Raw genomic sequence first — 23,621 nt, 5'->3', positions numbered from 1 at the left:
ATAGATGTCGCGTACGGCGTGCTATATTTGTGCAGATGCACTTGTGTGTCCGTGTGCAGCGAGAGAGCAAATTGAGCACCACATCTAAACCATGTGACATTAAAACACAAAATTGTAGCGTGGACAAGACCACCCATAAACATTTTGGCTTCCAGCTGACTGAATTCGATGCTGTCTTCAACACTTACCACAGTGCTTTGAGAAGCCGCACGAGGAGCATATGTGCTCCCTCTGGTTCTGTCAAGAGTCTGCTGTGGACATTCTCATCCACTTCAGACAAAAAAAAGTTGCATTTTTAAATGAAAGGGTGTGCATTTCGATGCCACAATTGTACGTCTACGTTTTTATTTTGTGTGTTAATGACAAAGTAAGGAAAGTGAGCTGTCTTCTTCTTTGCCACAAAAAAAACATCAACATGCTTATAGTCGGATTAATTCCCTTCATCCTCTTATACAATATAACCATCATACCCAATAATGATTTATGAAAAATATGGAACCCAAAACCATCAGTTTTTGTATTTCGCACTTGTACTGTACATCCAAACATTGCGCCAACAAACTAGTCTGTTTGCCCATGTATCATTCCGGGGAATCAAGTGTCCAAAAAAATACCGTATTTTTCGGATTATAAATCGCTCCGGAGTATACGTTGCACCTGCCGAAAATGCATAATAAAGAAGGAAAAAAAAATATATACGTTGCACTGGAGTGTAAGTCGCATTTTTGGGTGGAAATTTTTTCGATAAAATCCAACACCAAGAATAAACATTTGGATAGGGTAGGATAGGATAGAATAGATCTTTATTGTCATTGCACAAGTACAACGAAATTTCCTTTTTGGCACAGTCCCGCTAAGAGTGAGAAAAGGGTGACATTGGGAGAGGGGGGAGTGACAAAAAATATCAGTCCAAGGCTAGACCCTCAGTAGGGGTCCAGACTGAGTCCAAGGAAAAAAAAAACTCACACAGCATGGCACACAATAAACATGGTACATATATCACACCAACTTGCAACAGAGGAAGGGGTGGGTTTGAGGAGACATCACTGCCGCTATATAGCGCTGCTCAGGCATCCACAGCCCCAGAGGAATTAAGCAGTGGTGAAGGCGTTGATTTGAGGCTGGGGGTCGTGTGTGCATATATACCCAATTAACTTGGGAGAGATGATGAAATGTTTTTATATGAACTGAGTCCGATCTCAAAGTTCGACCACTGGTGTTGTTGACAAAAAGGAAGGTCAAAAGCGTCCATCTTAGGGGAGTCCTCGGGAGAGTTTCTTCAGAACAGCCTGTTCCTAATTGTGTCAAGACCATTTGAGAGAGTCAAATCGTAGATTAAGAAGTTGTTTTTCTTCAAAAAGACAAAATAGTGACTCATCTTCTCTGTTTGTCCATGCTGGATTTCTTCAATTCCAATTCAAATTATTCCTTCTCCGCAAGCTTTTCCAAGATGAGATCAATTTTGCGATTCAACACGGAAATCGCCCCAGTCTGTGTTCCCACAGTCCGACCCAATCCTTCCATTGCGTTGAACAGCCGTTGGGCCCCTTGAGTGGCTGCCATTTGAAAGGCAATTTAAAATAAATAACAAATAGTGAAAAACAGGCTGAATAAGTGTACGTTATATGACGCATAAATAACCAACTGAGAAGGTGCCTGGTATGTTAACGTAACATATTATGGTAAGAGTCATTTAAATAACTATAACATATAGAACATGCTATACGTTTACCAAACAATCTGTCACTCCTAATCGCTAAATCCCATGAAATCTTATTCGTCTAGTTTCTTACTTTAACTAGCTAAATACAAAGGGTTGGAATTGGGGGTTAAATCACCATAAATGATTCCCGGGCGCGCCACCGCTGCTGCCCACTGCTCCCCTCACCTCCCAGGGGGTAAAAAAGGGGATGGTTCAAATGCAGTGGACAAATTTCACCACACCAAGTGTGTGTGTCACAATCATTGGTACTTTAATACAAAACAGTGTACATACCATGTTCACAATATTCATAAACCTTATTTCTATTAACAGAATGGATTAAATTGCTACAATATATATTGTTGAATAACAGGCAAGCAGCAGTAACAATGTTTGTGACACCATTATTGATTTTAATGACTGTGGCCACGGTGATTGTTGTGCGGCTTGGACTCTTTTTATGAGTCGCCATAAAATAACAGTCAGGGTATGGCCTGGATGATTTCCATGTATTCCAATCAGAATTTATTGCCCCATTACCAATGCTTTCCACTGGTTACTCTTGCTACATTAGCAATTATTTTCACATGGGTTACCATCATAACCCCAATAATCTGGTGATTTAAAGCCTTGGCAAGGAGCTAGGAAAGGGTGTTTTTTTTTTTTTTTTTTTCTACCACAGAGCAAAGCCGTCCTCTTTTAGACTGCTTTTAGATGAGCTTCACAAGAACAAATTACTTCTGGGTTTGGCCAAAGGAAAAAAAAAAATGGAGCAGCCACCAAACCAGCAAAAAATGTGGGTGGATGAAACAATTTGAGTTGCAGCAGCATGTGCAGAGGCCGAGAAAACAATTCTCAGGACTGTCTTTTGTGTGTCCACTCAGCGTAGGTGTGTGTCTTCTGTGTGTTTATGGAGATGGATGACTTCACGTGGTGGTAGGAGGGCTCAAAGACGAGCATCCATCAGCACATTATTGCTTTACTTGCAGCTAACAATGGGTAGAAGAAACGGTTTGGATGAACAATTGGCGAGATGATACGTTGGAGGTAAACAAGGGGGATGCCTCAACCTCCTAAAGCCCAAGCTGTTTGTTTACATGCTTTTTTTTTTTAATTTCTCTTTGCTATTAGGGCTTATCGGACCCTAATTAGAATAAAGTCACACCGCAGTGAGGTTATTTTTTGTCTTCTGAATTGCATGTTTTATTTTGAAAAGCAACTCCTCTTAGGTAACTACACTTAAGTAAAACAGAATCCATCCTATTTGGGTCCCATATCAACCTTAAGAAAGTCAGTGACTTCACTATAAAAGTGGGTGACATTGTTATCACCAGGAAGTATGAGATCACCTACCTAGGTTCCATTCTAGAGCCTAATCTTTCCTGTGATAAAATGGCAACCAAGGTAATCAAAAAGGTCAACCAAAGAATGAGATTCCTCGACAGAATCTCCTCTCTGGTCAACAAAAGCACCTTGAAGATTCTAGCGGGAACTCTCATTCGACCCTTTTTCGATTACGCTTGCACCTCCTGGTACCCCAGCACCTCCAAAACCCTCAAATCTAGAATCCAAATATCCCAGAACAAGCTAGCTCGATTACCTTTAGACCTCCACCCCAGATCACACCTCAATCCAACCCACTTCTTCAAAGTGGGTTGGCTCAGGGTGGAGGTTACAGAGTAAAACAACTTGCACTGAGCCTGGTCTATAAAATCCGCTACACCTGCCTGATACCGAAGTACATGTCAAACTCATTACTTAACATAAATGACCGCCATAACCACAACACCAGGGGGAGCTCCACAAAACACGTTAAACCCAGATTCCGAGATTACAAAGGTCTTAACTCATTCTCTTAATATGTCACATCAATGTGGAATGCACTCCCAACAGGTGTAAAAGTAAGTTCAATCTCTATATTCCTTCAAAACCGCTCTAAAACAATACCTCCAGGCAACTTCATCCCTTTACTAATACCCTCCTCCATTCACATCCCATCTCCCCAGATTATAAACAACCTAATGTAAATAATCAAATGTACTTCTAATGTATTTACTTGCTCTTATGCTATCTGAACTCACTATATTCTCTGCTGGCTGTACATATCCTACCAAGTAAGACCTACACTGTTTCAATGTCCATTTCTCTGATGATGCAATTGTTGATGACTGAAGTACTGATATCAACCAAAGCTCCTCTTCCCACCCCCCGGATTGTAAATAATGTAAATAATTCAATGTATATACTATGATGATTAACCTGTGTGAAGACTGTATAATGCTGATAGTATATATTTGTACCATGAATTGATTAACGTGGACCTCGACTTAAACAAGTTGAAAAACGTATTCGGGTGTTACCATTTAGTGGTGAATTGTACGGAATATGTACTGAACTGTGCAATCTACTAATAAAAGTATCAATCAATCTGTCAAAATTGTTTCAGATTATTTGCTTTCTTCTGGTGTCATCAGTCTGACGTCATTCCTGACCCTTGATTGTTTCCACCTGTTTCCCATTACCCTCATGTGTCATATAAACCCACGCCTCCCCTTGTCCTGTGCCAGATTGTCTCATGTTTTCGTGCCTGTCTCGCTGCCATGTCTATGTCCATGCCTTGTCTTGTCCCACGCTTATTTTCCTGGATCCTGAATTCCCACGCTGCTGTTTTGAGTTTGACTTTTTCTCCTCCTCAGTAGAGTTAATTTTGTTATTTATTTTTTTTTAACCGAAGTGGTGAGTAATTATTTTTTCCTACTAATATTTCTTTCCTCAATTTTTTTTTCGTGATTTTTTGTTTACCATTATTAGATTAAGATTCAGTGTAGAAATTTGCATAGTCTTTGTTTTCTTCCTCCTGTTGGAGCGTTTTATGTTAATAAGTTTCATAGCAGATACGGCGCAAATTATAGTTTGTCTTTGTTTTTGTATTTTCCTCCTTTTAGGAGTGATTCTCGGTTATTCCCTTTTTTACAACCTTTTTTCGACGACTGTTTTTGTTATTTGTAGATATTGTATTACTCTGACTCTAGAGGTGAAAGAGCTGTCAAAATAAAAGCCCTACTAAGTTTCCCTACTTTGCATCTGAGTTCATTCCTTTGTCCAAGCCTGACAAATAAAAACAAAAAATTATCTTTTCATAGGATGTACTTAGTCCATAGGTACACAAACGTGTACTTCATGTGTAGTGACTGGCTAATTATTATTTTTACACTTTTATTTCCAAATTCCATTGTATGTTATACTCTTCTGACACCACCAGATAGCAGTATAAGTGTCCATATGTCAGCATAAGAACCCAATTCAGTAGTGTACACAATTTCGGAATTAAGAGCTAATAGGTGCTGTCCACGCATGTGGCCACTAACACCTTTAGAGGTTAAAGCTTAAAAGCCCCCTCTAATACTGACAACATTGGCACTCTTTTTATAATTCTGGACTTAAAACTTGTGTCTACATCTAAAAGTTCCCCATAAATAGACACGGTAGTTAATATGAGCTTGTTTTCTAACAAGTGCTATTTAGATCTTTTCGCTCCAAAATGTAGACATGAGCCTGCTGACGTCACCCACAGAAGAATGGAGGGACTTTCATGCAGTATATGGTTGTACTGTATTTTTCGGACTATGAGGCACACTTAAAATCCTTTCATTTTCTCAAAAGTCGACAGTGCGCCTTATAACCCAGTGCGCCTAATACACAGCATAATTCTCGTTGTGCTTACCGACCTCAAAGCTATTTTATTTGGTACATGGTGTAACAAGTGTGGCTAGTAGATTGCAGTCACACACAAGAGCTATTCCAGTAAACGATAGCAAAACTTTAAATGTTCCATTGAGAATATCGAACATTGCACACGGCGCTCAAAAATCTGTCAAAATGTTTTAGTATGCCTTCGGTAAACTATGAAGCTGCACCGCCGAATGGATTTATCGGCGCATTAGACATACTAGGAATGTTATGCCGCATGTATAAGGTCCGCAAAATGGCACCGATGACGTTTTGTTTCGCAATATCATGCAAAACCAACTTTTCTTACCTTGTGGTACCTGTTGATCTGTATTTAGGATCTGCATAAGTACAGAAAATGTGCGCGCATCCGCCATTGCAGTCCGTGCTTTCAACGTAGTCGATAAACTTCTTTTTTTCCCCTATCTTCTTGTTATGGGACATTCATCTTCCGCTGTTGCCATTTCTAATGTAAAGTAGTGTAAAGTTCTTATTTATATCTGTCAGTAGACTAGCTATCAAAGCGCTAAAGACTGTTGTTGGTTTACATAATTCACCCACGGAACTTTAGTGTTTTGAAGAATTTGTAAAAGGGAGAACAGTTGAGTCAAAAACTACGGATTGATATTCAGTAACGTATTTTCCGGATTATAAGCAGCTACTTTTTCCCCCTATGCTTTGCACCCTGTGGCTTGAATACGGTGCGGCTGATTTAAGGATTTTCCTTCATGTCACGTGGGGGGGGGGGTTCGCAGCTTACTGCGGGGTTTGTTCTCCCGGGATGCAGACGGAACACTCCAGACATTTATTTGTCGAAAGTCAAACAAGTAACAAAAACTGAAAACAAGTCAAAGGAAAAATGTGCCGATCGCACTCGAAGCTAAGGCTAACCCTTAGCATAGGCAAGAAGACAAGGAATACTTACGTAACTATAGCATAAGCAAACAATGAAGCCAGGCCGTTTGACCGGCAGCCTTAAATAATGCCTCTGATTAGTTCTCGGGAAACAGGTGAGCGTCCCGAACACCAATCAGAGGCAGGTGAAAATAAAAAGTAACCATGGTAGCTAAAACAAACTCAAGGGTGCACAAAACAGGAACTAAGGGGGTCCAAAACTAACAGAATATAACAAAAACATGATCCGGGGCCACAGATCATGACAGTCCACAGCATTTCCTTTTATCTAGTGCCTTTAACCAGAAGAATAAGTGCCTTTCCGTCGACTAGTCGGCCATAACTGTTTTATTTGTATGGATTTTTCATTCCTCACTTAAAGCCATATTTGTATTTTTTACAATTTAACTAATACAATTAATTCTTACTAAAACCGGCCCGTATGTAATGGCTGTAGAAGTGCTTTTCAACCACATTCGTACATGCTACCATGATGTAATCAAGCTAGCGTCATTAGCATTTTACAGGTGTCTGTTTTAGTAAAATTAACTGACAATGGTATTCGTTTTGTATTGTTTCAGCTTTGTGAATTCACCAAAACGTCACCATGGCTTTATTGAGTCTGTTTAACTGATTGGAGAGCTAGCTTCCACAGCTAGTGGGTCTATGATGATGACTTCTGTTTTGTTTGATCAGCTGTTTTACTGCCGTGCTACAGGCACTGTTTGGGAGCAAGTAAGGTATGTAAATAAACATTTACAAAATATTTCTGTGTAAATACCTTTTTAAACAATGCATACATATGCAGATTATAGTCCAATGCGGCTAATCCATGGAAAAAAAAGAAAATCTTAAATTTAGTGGTTATGGCGTTTATACTGATGTGCTCTATAGCCAGGAAAATATTGTATATTACGTGTTGTACAGGTTGTCTGTATTTTTTTGCCGGTGTGGTTCTTCCTTTGCTTAGAGCAGGCACATCAGTGGCTTCATTATGGAGCTTATTAGTATTCCTATCCTAAGTCTAGATCCGTTTCATGCTCACAGCAAGGGACACATGCTTTACTGGCACTCGAAAAGTAGAGAAAAATAGGTAAACTGCTAGTATTTTATTGTGTCCCCTGTTCTTCAAATGTTTTACTGCAGGAAATGTACCTTGAATTGTGCTTAAGAAAATGCTGAAAGAACATGGATGGATATTTCACTTGTATTCAAGACAAATTTACATTTCCAGCAGCTTTAATGGGTGGGAACACACAGGGTAATGCAAGGTTTAAAAAAAACGACAGGCATTAAAAATGTCATAATTGTCAAGATGTGGACTATGGTGTGGTCTGTTTTCCCGTGGTGCCAAGCGTTTGGACCGGACACGATGTGAAGGTAATGACATACTTTAATCTTAACTCCAAAAAAGGAAGAAACGAAAGGCGCTCACAGATGAGGTACAAAAACTTGGCTATGAAACAAAACTATTACTACAACATTAACTATGGACATAAAACAAAACTTGCAAACTATGGCATGAATAACAAAACTTACCGGGAACGAGAAATGAGTATGGATCATCAGCATGGAGCAAGGGTGTGTAGAGGTTGTGTAGAAGGTGATGTCGCCAGGCTGACTGCCTGGCAACTACAGGCTTAAATAGGTGCAGTGATGACAGGTGCATGAGTCCAGACAAATCAGGTGCGTGAGTCGTGAACACACAACAGGTGAAAACTGATGGGTTGGCACGGTGACAAAACAAACAGCCCAATGAATCCAAAACAAAACAGAACGTGACAACAAAACATGACAATAATTAGCTTAAAGGTAAACTGAACTCTTTTGGAATGTTGCCTATTGTCCACAATCATCATGAAAGACATGACGACGGGTGGATGAAAAAAAAAAAACTGTCTAAAATTAAATAAGTCTGCTTACAGCTTAGCCAAAGGGAGCTCCACTATTCTGCCCATAAAATCCATTAAATAGTCATCTAAAAAGTGCCAACAATACCCCATTTACATTTTGTGACTTGAATATTAACCAAGTATTAATAATATTTTTATTATAAGTGCTAACGCAGACCAACTATTTTTAGCAGCGCAGTGATCACTTCCGTGTCTCCCTATGTTCACATCATCAACTGGTCTGCCATTTCCTTGCTTCCCTGCTCCCTGTAAGTTTATTCTACATCATAAATCATGCCTCCCACATGAAAAGTAGATGGCTGAGGATACTTTGACAGCCATTTAAGACCTGGAACTGGAGAAAACGACACAAAAAGCACTTGTTCTCCCACATTCAGCACCCTGTTTCTCCACGGGGATTTTTCAGATTTTCTTCATGTCAGTGGGAATATGTGAACTAGCAGTCCCAATCATAATGGACAGCAGACATTGTACAGTAAGTGATGTGGTAGCATGTTTGCTAGCTCTCAAGTCTTCAGCAAACAGAAATAAGTGATGAAGAAAAACAAAGAAAATTTTGTGATGCGTTTTTGAAATGATTTCGCCTTGTGTGCTCAATATGATCTAAATAGGTCAACATAAAATGTTAATGTAAATGTGCCCGTCATTGTATTACATATATACACACATCATGTATATAAACCCTAATGCTCCATTGTAAGCAGAAATTTGATCAAATGTATTTAATATTTAGAATGCATTAAAAAAATCCAATCGTCGTAAAGTTCTTACGATAATTGTGAACAATGGGCAAAATTCCCCAAAAAGTGCTTTCCCCCTTTAAGAATATACCAATGGCAGGCAGACACTGAAGATAAGGAAACACAGGCTATGGTATCTGTTGTGATCTCCAAAAATAATCCAAATGCAGATCAGTAAAAAAATCTATGTTTAATAACAAAAAGCCACTGGAGAAAATAAATCTGTAACAACGAAAAATCAGCTCCAGGAAAACCAGGTCAAAAGTCTGTCCACCACCTGAGGAAATACAAAAAACAGGAATCAAAAAGGGTTCAGGGCAAAGGTCAGAGTAAGTGAGCTCAGGCAACGGACAAACTGGCACTGGCTGGGTGGAGATCCAGGGTTTAAGTCAGGTGGTCGATTAAATGCAGGTGGGCTTGGATGACTGGCAGCACACCTGCAACTGATGACGGGGGAGGGGACTTACAGACACGAGAGGGGATAAAAGGCAGGCGAACCGCCCTCATTTTTTCTTACAATGTTAAAGGCCTACTGAAACCCACTACTACCGACCACGCAGTCTGATAGTTTATATATCAATGATGAAATATTAACATTGCAACACATGCCAATACGGCCGCTTTAGTTTACTAAATTACAATTTTAAATTTCCCGCGGAGTTTCCTGTTGAAAATGTCGCGGAATGATGACGCGCGTTTGTGACGTTATTGGTCGGAGGGGACATATTAGCCCAGCACCACTTGCGGCTAAAAGTCGTCTCTTTTCATCGCATAATTACACAGTATTTTGGACATCTGTGTTGGTGAATCTTTTGCAATTTGTTCAATTAATAATAGAGAAGTCAAAGTAGAAAGATGAAGGTGGGAAGCTTTAGCCTTTAGCCACACAAACACACGGTGTGTCCTTGTTTAAAATTCCCGGAGGTGAAGCTTTACTATGGATCAGAGCGGTCAAGCGAACACGGATCCCGACCACTTGTCAACCGGCAGGTTTCGGTGAGAAAATTGAGGTAAAAAGTCGCCTCTTACCGGAGATCAGCGGAGCTTGCGCCGTCCATGCAGCTGCCGTGACTTCCCTCAGACACTGGCGTCAACACACCCGTGGACACACCCCTCTGACTATCAGGTACTATTTAACTCACTAAAACACTAGCAACACAATAGAAAGTTAAGGGGTTTCCCTGAATTATCCTATTAAATGTGAGTAAAACATCTGAATCGCTCCCAATGCAATCGCCTTTTTATTTTTATTTTACTTTTTTAATTTATTTTATTTTTTTCTAGTCCTTCGCTATCAATATCCTCAGCCACAAAACTTTAATTTTCACTCGAATTAATGGGGAAATTGTTGTTTTCTCGGTCCAAATAGCTCTTGCTGTTGGAGGCTCCCATTATAAACAATGTGAGGATGTGAGGAGCCCTCACACCGGTGACATCATCATCTGCTACTTCAGGTAAAGGCAAGGCTTTTTTATTAGCGACCAAAAGTTGCAAACTTTATCGTCGATGTTCTTTACTAAATCCTTTCAGCAAAAATATGGTAATATCGCAAAATGATCAAGTATGACACATAGAATGGACCTGCTATCCCCGTTTAAATAAGAAAATCTCATTTCAGTAGGCCTTTAAGCTTTTGTTTATTTTGGGTTAAAGCATTAGACACCTTTTTACCTGCACCCTGCCTCCCGCTGTTTCCGACATGTACAACGGAATTAGGTACCGGCTGCCACCTACTGATATATAAGAGTATTACACAGTTACTCTGCCGAGCTCTAGACAGCACCAACACTCAACAAAAACACATAATTTGCAGACTATAATTGTTGATTTGCAAAAAATAATTTTAACCCAAGTAGGTGAAATTAGATAATCTCCCACGGCAAACACAAGTCTGCCACGGCACAGTGGTTGACAAACACTGCTCTGGATGCTGTGGGCCATTTAACTAACTACAAACCCTGTTTCCATATGAGTTGGGAAATTGTGTTAGATGTAAATATAAACGGAATACAATGATTTGCAAATCGTTTTCAATCCATATTCAATTGAATATGCTACAAAGACAACATATTTGATGTTCAAACTGTTACATTTTTTTTTTTTTTTTCAAATATTCATTAACTTCAGAATTGGATGCCAGCAACATGTGACAAAGAAGTTGGGAAAGATGGCAATAAATACTGATAAAGTTGAGAAATTCTCATCAAACACTTATTTGGAACATCCCACAGGTGTGCAGGCTAATTGGGAACAGGTGTGTGCCATGATTGGGTATAAAAGCAGCTTCCATGAAATGCTAAGTAATTCACAAACAAGGATGGGGGGAGGGTCACCACTTTGTAAGCAAATTGTCGAACAGTTTTAGAACAACATTTCTCATTGAGCTATTGCAAGGAATTTAGGGATTTTATCATCTCTCTCATCGAAAATGTGTGGCGCATTATGAAGCGTAAAATACGACAGCGAAGACCCCGACTGAAGCTCTACATATAACAAGAATGGGAAAGAATTCCACTTTCAAAGCTTCAACAATTAGTTTCCTCAGTTCCCAAACGTTTATTGAGTGATGTTAAAAGAAAAGGTGATGTTACACAGTGGTGAACATGCCCTTTCCCAACTACTTTGGCACGTGTTGCAGCCATCTAAGTTAATTATTATTTGTTTGAACATCAAATATCTTGTTTTTGTGGTGCATTCAATTGAATATGGGTTGAAAAATACTTGCGAATCATTGTATTCCGTTTATATTTACATCTAACACAATTTCCCATCTCATATGGAAACAGGGTTTGTAAATGAAGATAAATACAAATGCTAAAACGGGGATTTTCCGATAGAATTACAGTCTAGTCTGGTGATGTTGATTTAACTACTATCAAACACGGCTCACTCAACCCTAAGGAATCTTTTTCTGGTCCATGGAAGGCATAAATATGTCCCTTGCTTGCGGTTTTTGTAAAGATAACTTCTATTTTCAAAATCCGGGGTCCTTCTGAAGGAGTCTGGTGTCTCTCAGTTGTGGGGATTTACAAGTCGAGGGACTTTTTTCCCTCTTAATTTGTCTTCTTATGTGGGGAGTGTGCGCAAACCAAACCAAAACACACACAACCACACACGCACACACACACACACACATTCTCGTTAACATGTAATCTGAGGGCACGGCGGAATTAAGACTCACACGTGCAACTACCGACTCACAAAGTCACAGACATAAACAAATATGCGCATGTACAAAAATGGCAAGCGAAGCACACATTCGTGCACGCAGTGTGGTCCATGGCTTGGCTCTGAAGTCTGTAATGAAGCTTTAGTCAAGGTCTACCAAGGAGGCTGGAGCAGTCAGCCAAGACGGCTTGTGGTCTCATTCAGACAGCCATTTCGCCTTAGTGGGTTTGGCTGGGCCTGAGTGTTCAGTCAGTGGGTGGGATGGTCCAGTGATCTAATGCGGCGAAGCAGAGGGTGGAGGTTTGAGGAAAGCTTGGTCAGATGTGGTTATTGTGGGACGCCATGAAGGACCGGCATTTAGTTTTCCGCCGCAGAAGGGCAAAGGTGGCCGTTTCTGTCCTCTCCTCTCGTCTTCTGACTCGCTGAAAGCCCAGGGTTCACACGACACTGAGAAAACCTTTCATGAGGGAAACTTCACCTATTCCGTGTTTACGCACCTCTTTGACAGTAACGCTGAGTTTGTTTGGGCAGCAAAGTGACGCTTTAGCTTCCCAAGTACTAAAAAAATAAATACAAGTAAAACTGTAGGAATGAAACCCACACAGTGTGGGAATTACTGTGGAAACTTGATTTACAAACTAGTTCTTGAAAAGGGTTTGGGAATAAAAAAAGTGTGTATGTGGGTTCCCTCCAGGTACTCCGGCTTCCTCCCACTTCCAAAGACATGCACCTGGGGATAGGTTGCTTGGCAACACTAAAATTGGCCTTAGTGTGTGAATGTGAGTGTGAATGTTGTCTATCTGTGTTGGCCCTGCGATGAGGTGGCAACTTGTCCAGGGTGTACCCTGCCTTTCGCCCGATTGTAGCTGAGATTGGCGCCAGCGCCCCCCGCGACCCCGAAAGGGAATAAGCAGTAGAAAATGGATGGATGGATGGATGGATGGATGGATATATTAAAGCAGTGGTTCTCAAATGGGGGTACTTGAAGGTATGCCAAGGGGTATGTGAGATTAAAAAAAAATATATTTTAGAAATAGCAACAATTCAATCATTCCTTTATAAATATTGTCATGACCCGCATGATTTATGTTTGGTAGTTTTTGTATGTTAGTCTGTTTCCTGGGTGCACTCTCTTTCCCTGTTTACTGTCGGGTTCCATGGGCACTAATTCTCCTCACCTGTCTTAGTTTTGCAATTAGTGTTCCCACCAGGTGTTTTGGTTCATCACCTCCCTTTATAGTGTGCTGTCACCCAGCAATAGTTGCTGGGTCAATGTTTGCTATAGAAAACAGTTACGTTTCTCCTGTTTTGCTCTCCTTGCATCTAGTGTCCTTTGTACAGTCTAGCCTTCCTCGTTTTTTCACCCTTGGTGACATTTTGGTTTTGCTTAGCTCCACGCTGGCTAGCGTCCTCAGTTTGTATTTTTTATGTCATGACCCGTTACCCCGGTCATGGCATGATTTATGTTTGGTAGTTTTTCCATGTTAATCTGTTTCCTGGGTGCACCCTCTTTCCCTGTTTACTGTCGGTTTCCATGGGCACTAATTGCAAAACTAAGACAGGTGAGGAGAATTAGTGCCCATGGAAACCGACAGTAAACAGGGAAAGAGGGTGCACCCAGGAAACAGACTAACATAGAAAAACTACCAAACATAAATCATGCATGACCGGGGTAACGGGTCATGACAAATATATTTATTGAATAATACTTCAAGAAAATATGAATGTAAGTTCATAAACTGTGAAAAGAAAGGCAACAATGCAATATTCAGTGTTGACAGCTAGATTTTTTGTGGATATGTTCCATAAATATTGATGTAAAATGTTTCTTTTTTTGTGAAAAATTGTTTAGATTTAAGTTCATGAATCCAGATGGATCTCTATTACAATCCCCAAAAAGGGCACTTTAAGTTGTCATGCCCATGGGATAAGGTTTTGTTTTTGTCATGTTTGGTTTTATTTTTTCGACTCTCAGTTCCTGTTCATGCACTTTCTAGTTTTCTTTGTTACCATGCCAACTCATTCATTTTCACCTTGCCCTCATGTCACGCCCCTGTCCTTGTCTCACACCTGTTTGTAATCATCATAGCTACTATTTAAACCTGTAGTTGCCCGGTGGTCAGCCTGGTGACTTTATATATCCATTTTCTTACTCCCTTGTCTCAGTCGCAGTAAGTTTTTGTTATTCATGTCAGAGTGCAAGTGTTTTGTTTCATGTTTATAGTTTATAGCCTTTGTGCTAGTCTTTTGTTTTCTAGTCAAGTTTGTTCTCCGCCCTTGTGCGTGCCTTTTGTTTGCTTCATTTGTTTATAATTTGTTAGTTTAAAAAAAATATGTACTCACATTCACGTTTCGCTCGTGCCAATTTTCCTTTGTGTTGGAAAAACAATCCACGCCCAAGTCCAAGTCTTGACATATGTGTAAAAATCTGTTTTTATAATTGAATCACTTGATTATTTTTCAGCAAGTTTTCAGTTATTTTTATATCTTTTTTCCAAATAGTTCAAGAAAGACCACTACCAATGAGCAATATTTTGCAATGTTATACAATTTAATAAATCAGGAACTGATGACAAAGTCATCAGTTTTCTTTATCTCTTTTTTTCAACCCAAAATTATTTGCTCTGATTATTGGGTACTTTAAATAAAAAATGTTCACAGGGGGTACATCACCGAAAAAAAGTTGAGAACCAGTGTATTAAAGCAAATGTTTCAATATGAATCAATGCGAACATGAATGTTGGCTTAATAGATTTCATTGTAAAAAAAAAAAGAACTATACATCGAGCAAACAACCTCACAATGCAACAGTGTATTAAAAAAAGATAAAATATTATCATTAAAAAGATAATAAAAATAAAAACCAGAACAGCCTAATAGCTAGGACTGGTATGCATATCTATAAAAAGGCTTTTTTTTTAAAAAATAATGTTTTTTAAGCCCTTTTTAAAAGCATCCACAGTCTGCGGTGTCCTCAGGTGGTCAGGGAGAGCGTTCCACAGACTGGGAGCAGCGGAGCAGAAAGCCCGGTCTCCCATAGTTTCTAACTTTGTCCTTGGAGGTTGGAGGAGGTTAGCCTGTTTGGAGTGGAGGTGTCTGGTGGAGGATTTGGGGGTGAGTGGTTCTTTGAGGTAGAGGGGGGCATTTCCATGTAGGCACTGGTGGGTTAGTAGGGAGACTTTGTATTCAATTCTGAGTGGAACAGGAAGCCAGTGAAGGGATGTGACCAAATCCAGCCTTCACCAAAATCCATATTTTTGTTAACGTTTGTACACTTTAAAAACAATATAAAGCACTATGCATTATACCAAACAACCATAACAAAGGGTGATGGAGCGACTGTCTATTTAATAACAAAGTCAAAACAATAACAACAAGCTAAACTGTCATCCTATACAGCCGCCCTGCCGATACGCACACACATTGCATCTAGACCAGTGGTGCACTCAGCTTGAAATCAGAAAACTCCCTAACTTTTTTAGCAAAAAACAGGTTGCTGAAATTATTAGGAATCCATCCATCCATCCATTTTCTACCGCTTCTCCCTTTTGTGGGGCTGCAGGGAGTGCTGGAGCCTATCTCAGCTGCATTCGGGCGGTCGGCGGGGTATACTCTGGACAACTCTGAACAACAGGGCCAACACAGACAGACACACAACATTCACACTCACATTCACACACTAAAAATAAAATCCACTTTACATTATTTTCGTGCAGTGGAAGGGAAGAGAGAAGGCAGTGTCGACAACGCTGTGGATACTTCCTGAATGTTTCAAACCACATATCGCTTTATCATGGCTTTCTTTGAACTCATATTGTGCTACCAAAACTATAAGAATGTTCAAAAAGGGTTAAAACCCACAAAAAAGCACACACATTGGCATATGCTGACTTAATGAACGCCAAAGATTGATCAGCCCACCCACAATGGATGTGCTGATCATTCGTTCATTTAGACTAGGTTCGAACATCAAAGCATATTTTTATTTGGTCTGTGGCTCGTAAATCGAAAGGTTTGTGAATGAAGGGTTCATAAATCAAGGTTCCACTGTATATTATTTTCCAAAATCGCCTACCTATAAAGTTCAAGATGATGCATATGAGCAAATAAAACATCTTTGGTCAGAAGATGTTATAAACCAAAACACAGATACTCGCTGGAGCACTGCTGTCCAAAATGGAAACTTCTTTAAAGATTGATTGATTGAAACTTTCATTAGTAGATTGCACAGTTCAGTACATATTCCGTACAATTGACCACTAAATGGTAACAACCAAATAAGTTTTTCAACTTGTTTAAAGGCCTACTGAAAGCCACTACTACCGACCACGCAGTCTGATAGTTTATATATCAATGATGAAATATTAACATTGCAACACATGCCAATACGGCCTTTTTGGTTTACTAAATTGCAATTTAAAATTTTGCGCGGACGTATCATGCTAAAACGTTGCGGTATGATGACGAGTGCGCGTGGCGTCACGCATTGTAGAGGACATTTTGTTCCAGCACCGTTCACGGCTATAGGTCGTCTCTTGTCATCGCATAATTCCACAGTATTCTGGACATCTGTGTTGCTGAATCTTTTGCAATTTGTTTAATGAATAATGGAGACGTCAAAGAAGAAAGCTGTTTGTGGGAAACGGTGTATTGCGGCCGCCTTTAGCAACACAAACACAGACAGTGTTTCATTGTTTACATTCCCGAAAGATGGAACAGAGCGGTCAAGCGAACACGGTTGGATTGGACCACACACACAAAGTACAGTGTATTATGTGTATTAATATATATTTTTTTACCATTCTGTATTCTGAAGGCGATCTATGTCGTGTGCTACTCCAGCATTAATATGCGTCCTCCTGACCGTCAAAGTCAGCGTCGGGTTCCAAGCGGTATGGCTCTATCCTTTGTTGCGGTTGGGCCTGGCCGAGTGGTCCTGCCACCCCCACAGCTGCCACGGCGCCTCTCACAGCATCTTCCCTATCTGAATAAGTCCCTCGCTGCCATCTAGCAATTTTTTTTTCTTTAGTCCTTCACTCTCACTTTCCTCATCCACAAATCTTTCATCCTCGCTCAAATTAATGGGGAAATTGTCGCTTTCTCGGTCGGAATCGTTCTAGCTGCTGGTGGCCATGATTGTAAACAATGTTCAGATGTGAGGAGCTCCACAACCCGTGACGTCACGCTCATATCGTCTGCTACTTCCGGTACAGGCAAGGCTTTTTTATTCGCGACCAAAAGTTGCGAACTTTATCGTCGACGTTCTCTACTAAATCCTTTCAGCAAAAATATGGCAATATCGCGAAATGATCAAGTATGACTCATTGAATGGACCTGCTATTCCCGTTTGAATAAGAAAATCTCATTTCAGTAGGCCTTTAAGTCGGGGTCCACGTTAATCAATTCATGGTAGATGCACATGTTAGCACAGCAGCAAAAACTTAAAAAAATACAAAAAACTTCTACAACTAATTCCAACATGTTTTGTCTAGTTGGAAGTGACATTCTTGTAGGCTAAAATGTGAACATTTCTACTGCCAAAAATGACGTTTTAAACACTTAAGAGTTGTGCTGCTTTGCCAGGCTCTCTGTAATTGGTTCAACGGGGTCAAATATCCATCCATCCATTATCTACCGCTTATTCCCATTGGGGTCTCAAGGGGCGCTGGTGCCTATCTCTAATTATGTTGGATTGCTGGGAAGGTTATCGGCTGCAACCTCCCGACTCGCCAAGACCTGAATGCCTCCAGGACTTGAGGGCGCTCAGGCCGGATAGCAGCCGACCCTTGAACACAAACTATTTGACCCTCTCTTTTCAGGAAAGAGACTAAAATCCATTCGCACCAAAATCTCCCGCCAGTTTTTTTCAGGCTCATAAACAAATTCTTCTTCGCTTGCGGCCATTATGTTTTGTATTCAACAAATAGTTTTCATATTAAACCAACAGACACACTGAAAAGGTCTTTTTTTTTTGTTTGTGGTACGGCGCCATCTTTTAGACGAGTTCGCTCACTGCGGGTGCAACTGGTTAAAAATGTACTTCCTTCTTTGTTCCTTAAACCGGAAGTAAAACAGTGCATACTTCATTCATCACTCAAAACGTTTATAAGTTTTACAATATACAAACCCTGTTACCATATGAGTTGGGAAATTGTGTTAGATGTAAATATAAACGGAATACAATGATTTGCAAATCCTTTTCAACCCATATTCAATTAAATGCACTAAAAAGACAAGATTTTTGATGTTCAAACGCATAAACTTCATTGTGTTTTTGCAAATAATAATTAACTTAGAATTTTTATGGCTGCAACATGTGCCAAAGTAGTTGGGAAAGGGCATGTTCACCACTGTGTTACATCACCTTTTCTTTTAACAACACTCAATACACATTTGGGAACTGAGGAAACTAACTGTTGAAGCTTTAAAAGTAGAATTCTTTCCCATTTTTGTTTTATGTAGAGCTTCAGTCGTTCAACAGTCCGGGGTGTCGGCTGTCGTATTTTACGCCTCATATTGGGCCACACATTTTCGATGGGAGACAGGTCTGGACTGCAGGTGGGCCAGGAAAGTACCCGCACTTTTTTTTTACGAACCCCCGCTGTTGTAACACTTGTCTTGCTGAAATAAGCAGGGGCGTCCATGATAACATTGCTTGGACGACAACATAGTCAGGACTCAGGATGGACCGCTCGCCTGTGTATCGGTTGGGCACATCTCTGCGCTGCTGATCCGCCTCCGCTTGGGATGGTTTCCTGCTGGCTCCACTATGGGCGGGACTCTCGCTACTATATTGGATCCACTTTAAACTGGACTTTCACGATTATGTTAGATCCACTATGGATTGGACTTTCACAATATCATGTTAGACCCGCTCGACATCCATTGCTTTCGGTACCCTGGGGGGGGTCCTCTCCAAGGTTTCAATCAATCAATCAATGTTTACTTATATAGCCCTAAATCACTAGTGTCTCAAAGGGCTGCACAAACCACTACGACATCCTCGGTAGGCCCACATAAGGGCAAGGAAAACTCACAATGATGACTATGAGAACCTTGGAGAGGAGGAAAGCAATGGCTGTCGAGCGGGTCTAACATGATACTGTGAAATTTCAATCCATAATGGATCCAACACAGTCGCAAGAGTCCAGTCCAAAGCGGATCCAACACAGCAGCGAGAGTCCCGTTCACAGCGGAGCCAGCAGGAAACCATCCCAAGCGGAAGCGGATCAGCAGCGCAGAGATGTCCCCAGCCGATACACAGGCGAGCAGTACATGGCCACCGGATCGGACCGGACCCCCTCCACAAGGGAGAGTGGGACATAAGAGTCATCATTGTCACTGTCACCGACGTCCCACTGCGGTGAGTTTTTCCTTGCCCTTATGTGGGCTCTACCGAGGATGTCGTTGTGGTTTGTGCAGCCCTTTGAGACACTTGTGATTTAGGGCTATATAAATAAACATTGATTGATTGATTTACTGATCATTTTCATCAGGGTCCATGTACACAGTAACATTCCGAAAGATGATCGGATTAAATAATTGGTGTCCATACACACGTGGCTAGCGGCAAACAAAATGATTCTTATTCTAATTTTCATTTGTCCTCTGGAAGAAGTCTCTCTAACAAGCCAAAAGTACTTCTCTGCAAACAGTAAACAATGTACTATAAATAAATGCAATGGTGATCTAAATAAATGTGATTAGAAATAAACTGAACTGTTGTGATTTACTAAAAGGAGATGACGGCAGACTAACACCAGGTGGCAGTACAGTCAAAAGATTTAGTTTTATATAAAGTAAATATATGTATATAAGAATATAAACAATACTAATGAATAAACTAAGGAAATGAAGTGTGACAAAAACTGAAGTGTGTATGGTGTAAGGCTATGTGTGTAGATTAGCTGAGGTGTGTCTTACCAAAAGGAAGTCCGTGGGAAAACGTGTCCAAGCGGGAGGTCGAGAATCCAAAAGGCAGTCCGGGAGGCAAGGGGAAAACAACAGGGGATCCAGGAGAATCACTGAGAGTGCTTCGGGAAGACAACACGAAACATCAGAACCAACGGAACACGGAAGTCGCAGGAGAAGAGCGAGTACGCAGGATGAAAGCCAGATACAGAATGCTTACACATGAACAGAAGACTATAATCCGGCGAGCGATGGCAGGTTTTCCGAGCCTATGAAGGCAGCTCCGTCATTACTGTCAGGTGTGACGATTGCCGATGATTGATTGCAGCTGGCGGCTGCTGCAGGGCGGGGACGCGTCTGGTTTCGTTCCTGGATGTGTCCGCCCGTGGGCGTGTGCCTAGATGCGCACAGATGGATGAGCGGCGCTGGCAGGAGTCTGAACCGTAACATTAACAAAGTAAGATAATTGTTTCTTCTTCACTAAAATATTCAAGTAAAAGTAAAACCTATATTGCATTAAAATCCATCCAATAAATTATTTAAGATTAGATTAGATTAGATTAGATAGATTAGATAGTACTTTATTTATTCCGCCAGGAGAGTTCCTTCAGGAAAATTAAAATTTTCAGCACAATCCCATTCAAGATCAGACAAACATTACAGGGAGACAGAACAGGATCGCTGACGTGTCTGCCGGCTTCCAGCGGCCCTTACAAAAAAAGAGGGGGGGAGATGGGAGAAAAAAATAGAAGATTAAAATAAAATAAAAAAATCGGTCTTAGCCTGGGCCCTGGAGAGGGGGTGCAGACTGAGGCCAAGAGGGAAAAAAACAACAATAAAAAAACTCATAGCCATAGAACACATGTAAGAGGGAAACATCAAAGAACACAGAGGACATTAAAGACATTAAAGCAGCAGATACAACCAGACACTTCTACATACAGCAATGAATAAAAAGTAAAAGAAACATATCCACTGTGGTGGCCTCTGCGATGTTCCACGCCATTGTCCGCTGGGGAGGAGGGGGGATGGCCAGAGACAGGAGCAGACCCAACAAAGCAACAAAGACAGCCGACTCCACTCTCGGCCAATGTCCAGTCCGCATGGATGAGCGAGGATACGTCCAAGGTGACTGAGGTGTCCGACACCTGCTCACCCAGCCAAGACACCGCGAAGCTTCTCCGTCCCGGCGCTCAGTGCTAGCTCCGCAGCCCTGTCCCCTCATCCGCATCTCCTCCAGTCCCTCCAAACCGACTCCGGTGTGGCAGACACCCAGCAGCTGGTCTCCATGGCCAAAAGGCTCCCAGGAGGCAGATCCAGAAGTCCACAAAAAAAGCACCACAGAGGTCACGAAAGTGCCACCCCTTGTCACACAGTCCCAAAGGGTCCTGGACCAAAAGGCAAAAAAATATAATAACACATGAAAACAAGAAGGGAAACACAAAAGGATGACACAAGAGCACAGAGCTCCTGCCAACAGCAGCCACTACAGCAGCGCCATCTTGGAAAAAGATTATAAGTTAACAAAATAAGTTAATGTAACCGAGTAAATGTAGCGCCCATGTTACCACCCATCTCTGGAGATGATTAGGCAAAGAGGTTTGTGTTCACTCATGTTTTTCTGTTGTATCAACAGCATGCTTTGGGGGAAATATACCTCTGATTTACAGTATGTGATTCATCTATTTACAACAGTTCCAAATAACCTGTCATCATGCTAGATGGTAAATTCTAGCAACCTTGCCTATGTCATGATGTCTTGTTGTAATAACTAGCCTGTCACTGCTGGTTCTTACTTTGTTCCTCCGATACATCAGACACGATGACATTTTGGCCCCGGCTGCATTGTCAATTACGTCTGTCACACAATAAATACTACCAGGGCAATTTCCTTTTGTTGTGTCTCATTTTTGCTAAAATTGCTCGGTCTGTCTTCTAATTCCGATGTTGCTCTGCCCCCATTTTCTCTCTGTCTGTCCGTGCGGATGGCTGAAAAACATGGCTGTTTGCTTTTTATGAGACTATAATTGTGCATTTCCAAATGGAAGTGAGTCAGACAAGGATGGAGAGCAAGGATGGGACTGAGAGCGAGACGTGTGTTCCGAGCAGAACTGATGACAACCTCGGGTGATGTCTAAAACGTCAACATTTCATGCAACTTGGACAGCTCTGTGGAGGGGGGCGTGGCCTGCGGGCCTGCAGCGAAGAGGGGTGTGCCAGGACCGGCTTTGAAATCAGCAACAGGTGCGTGGATGGCCCACCTGGGCCTGGTTATCTAATCACCTGTTGCTCTGTTAAAAGGCAGCAGCCGGGAGGAGAGAGGTGCTGGAGCTAATGGGAGAGCGAGATTGAGTGGGAAAGAGACTGAAAGACAATTGCTGAAAAGCAGCCGGGGACAATTCATCCAAATAAAACACTATTTTAACCCTGAAACGGCCTCTCATGTCGGTGCTTGGTGTTTTGAAGAACCCCCACGAGGGCAACCTCCACAAGCTCCATTTCAAAAAGAGGTAAAACAAAAGTAGTGAACAGAAGGATAAAATGATAAATAAATACTGTGACATCATCAAACATGGCTGTTTGTTTTTTATTAGACTATAAGTGTGCATTTCCAATTGGAAGTGAGTCAGACAAGGATGGAGAGCAAGGATGGGACTGAGAGCAAGACGTGTGTTCCGAGCAGAACTGATGACAACCTCGGGTGAAGTCTAAAATGTCAACATTTTATGCAACTTGTACAGCACTTCTACGAGGCTGCATATCAATGTTGAATGTTAAATGTCTTTCATTTTATAGCACGGCTGTTTCATTAAAGTATTGCTTTGATTTACGAGTGCCGCGGCTTACAAGTTTTCGGGGATAACTTTTCATTTGATTTGTGTCACGAAGTGGTGGTGACGAACCCCAAGATGCAGATATGACAGGCTTCGTGCATGAAAACATGGTTTTAATGTTCAAAAATAGGCAAGGAAAACAGAAACCAGGAAACAGCAAACAGGGACAGAAGTCGGGACCCAGGGAATAGCTCACAGCCTACAAAGAAAGTCAGTCCACAGCATACAACAAACAATACTCCAGCCCTGACTGGAGGGCAAGGCAGGTTTAAATAATGCCTCTGATTTGTGCTCGGGCAGCAGGTGAGCGGGCTGACACTAATCAGAGGCAGGTGGAAATAAGTAACCATGGTAACTAAAACAATCAAGGTTGCACAAAAAACAGGAACCAAAGGAGTCTTAGACAGAAGATAACCAAAAACATGATCCAGATCATAGATCATCACAATTTGCATTATTTCTTCTGGGAAATTTGATCAGTTTTCATGTATTCGGTCTTTGAACTCATTTAAATGGATTACTAACAAAAACGAGGTACCACTCGTGTTGTGCGATACAGACGGTATATGTGAATTAGTGAGGTGAATTATATTTATTTAGCGCTTTTTTTCTAGTGACTCAAAGCGCTTTACATAGTGAAACCCATTATCTAAGTTACATTTAAACCAGTGTGAGTGTCACTGGGAGCAGGTGGGTAAACTGTCTTGCCCAAGGACACAACGGCAGTGAC

General features: G+C 41.1%; 1 long non-coding RNA gene across 1 annotated transcript; it reads right to left on the bottom strand.

Annotated features, from left to right (window-relative positions):
* Window positions 1-7,546: 7,546 nt before the first annotated feature.
* LOC133543045 (uncharacterized) lies at window positions 7,547-20,411 on the bottom strand. The gene is made up of 3 exons (XR_009804288.1): window positions 20,278-20,411; window positions 20,070-20,179; window positions 7,547-9,255 (listed from the first exon to the last, which is right to left on the bottom strand). It is a non-coding gene; the product is annotated as an uncharacterized LOC133543045 (long non-coding RNA).
* Window positions 20,412-23,621: the final 3,210 nt, after the last annotated feature.

The sequence above is a fragment of the Nerophis ophidion genome, linkage group LG25, assembly GCF_033978795.1.
Source record: "Nerophis ophidion isolate RoL-2023_Sa linkage group LG25, RoL_Noph_v1.0, whole genome shotgun sequence".
NCBI lineage: Eukaryota > Metazoa > Chordata > Actinopteri > Syngnathiformes > Syngnathidae > Nerophis > Nerophis ophidion.
Note: the sequence above shows the minus strand (reverse complement) of the source record. Positions and strands in the feature narration are given on the sequence as shown.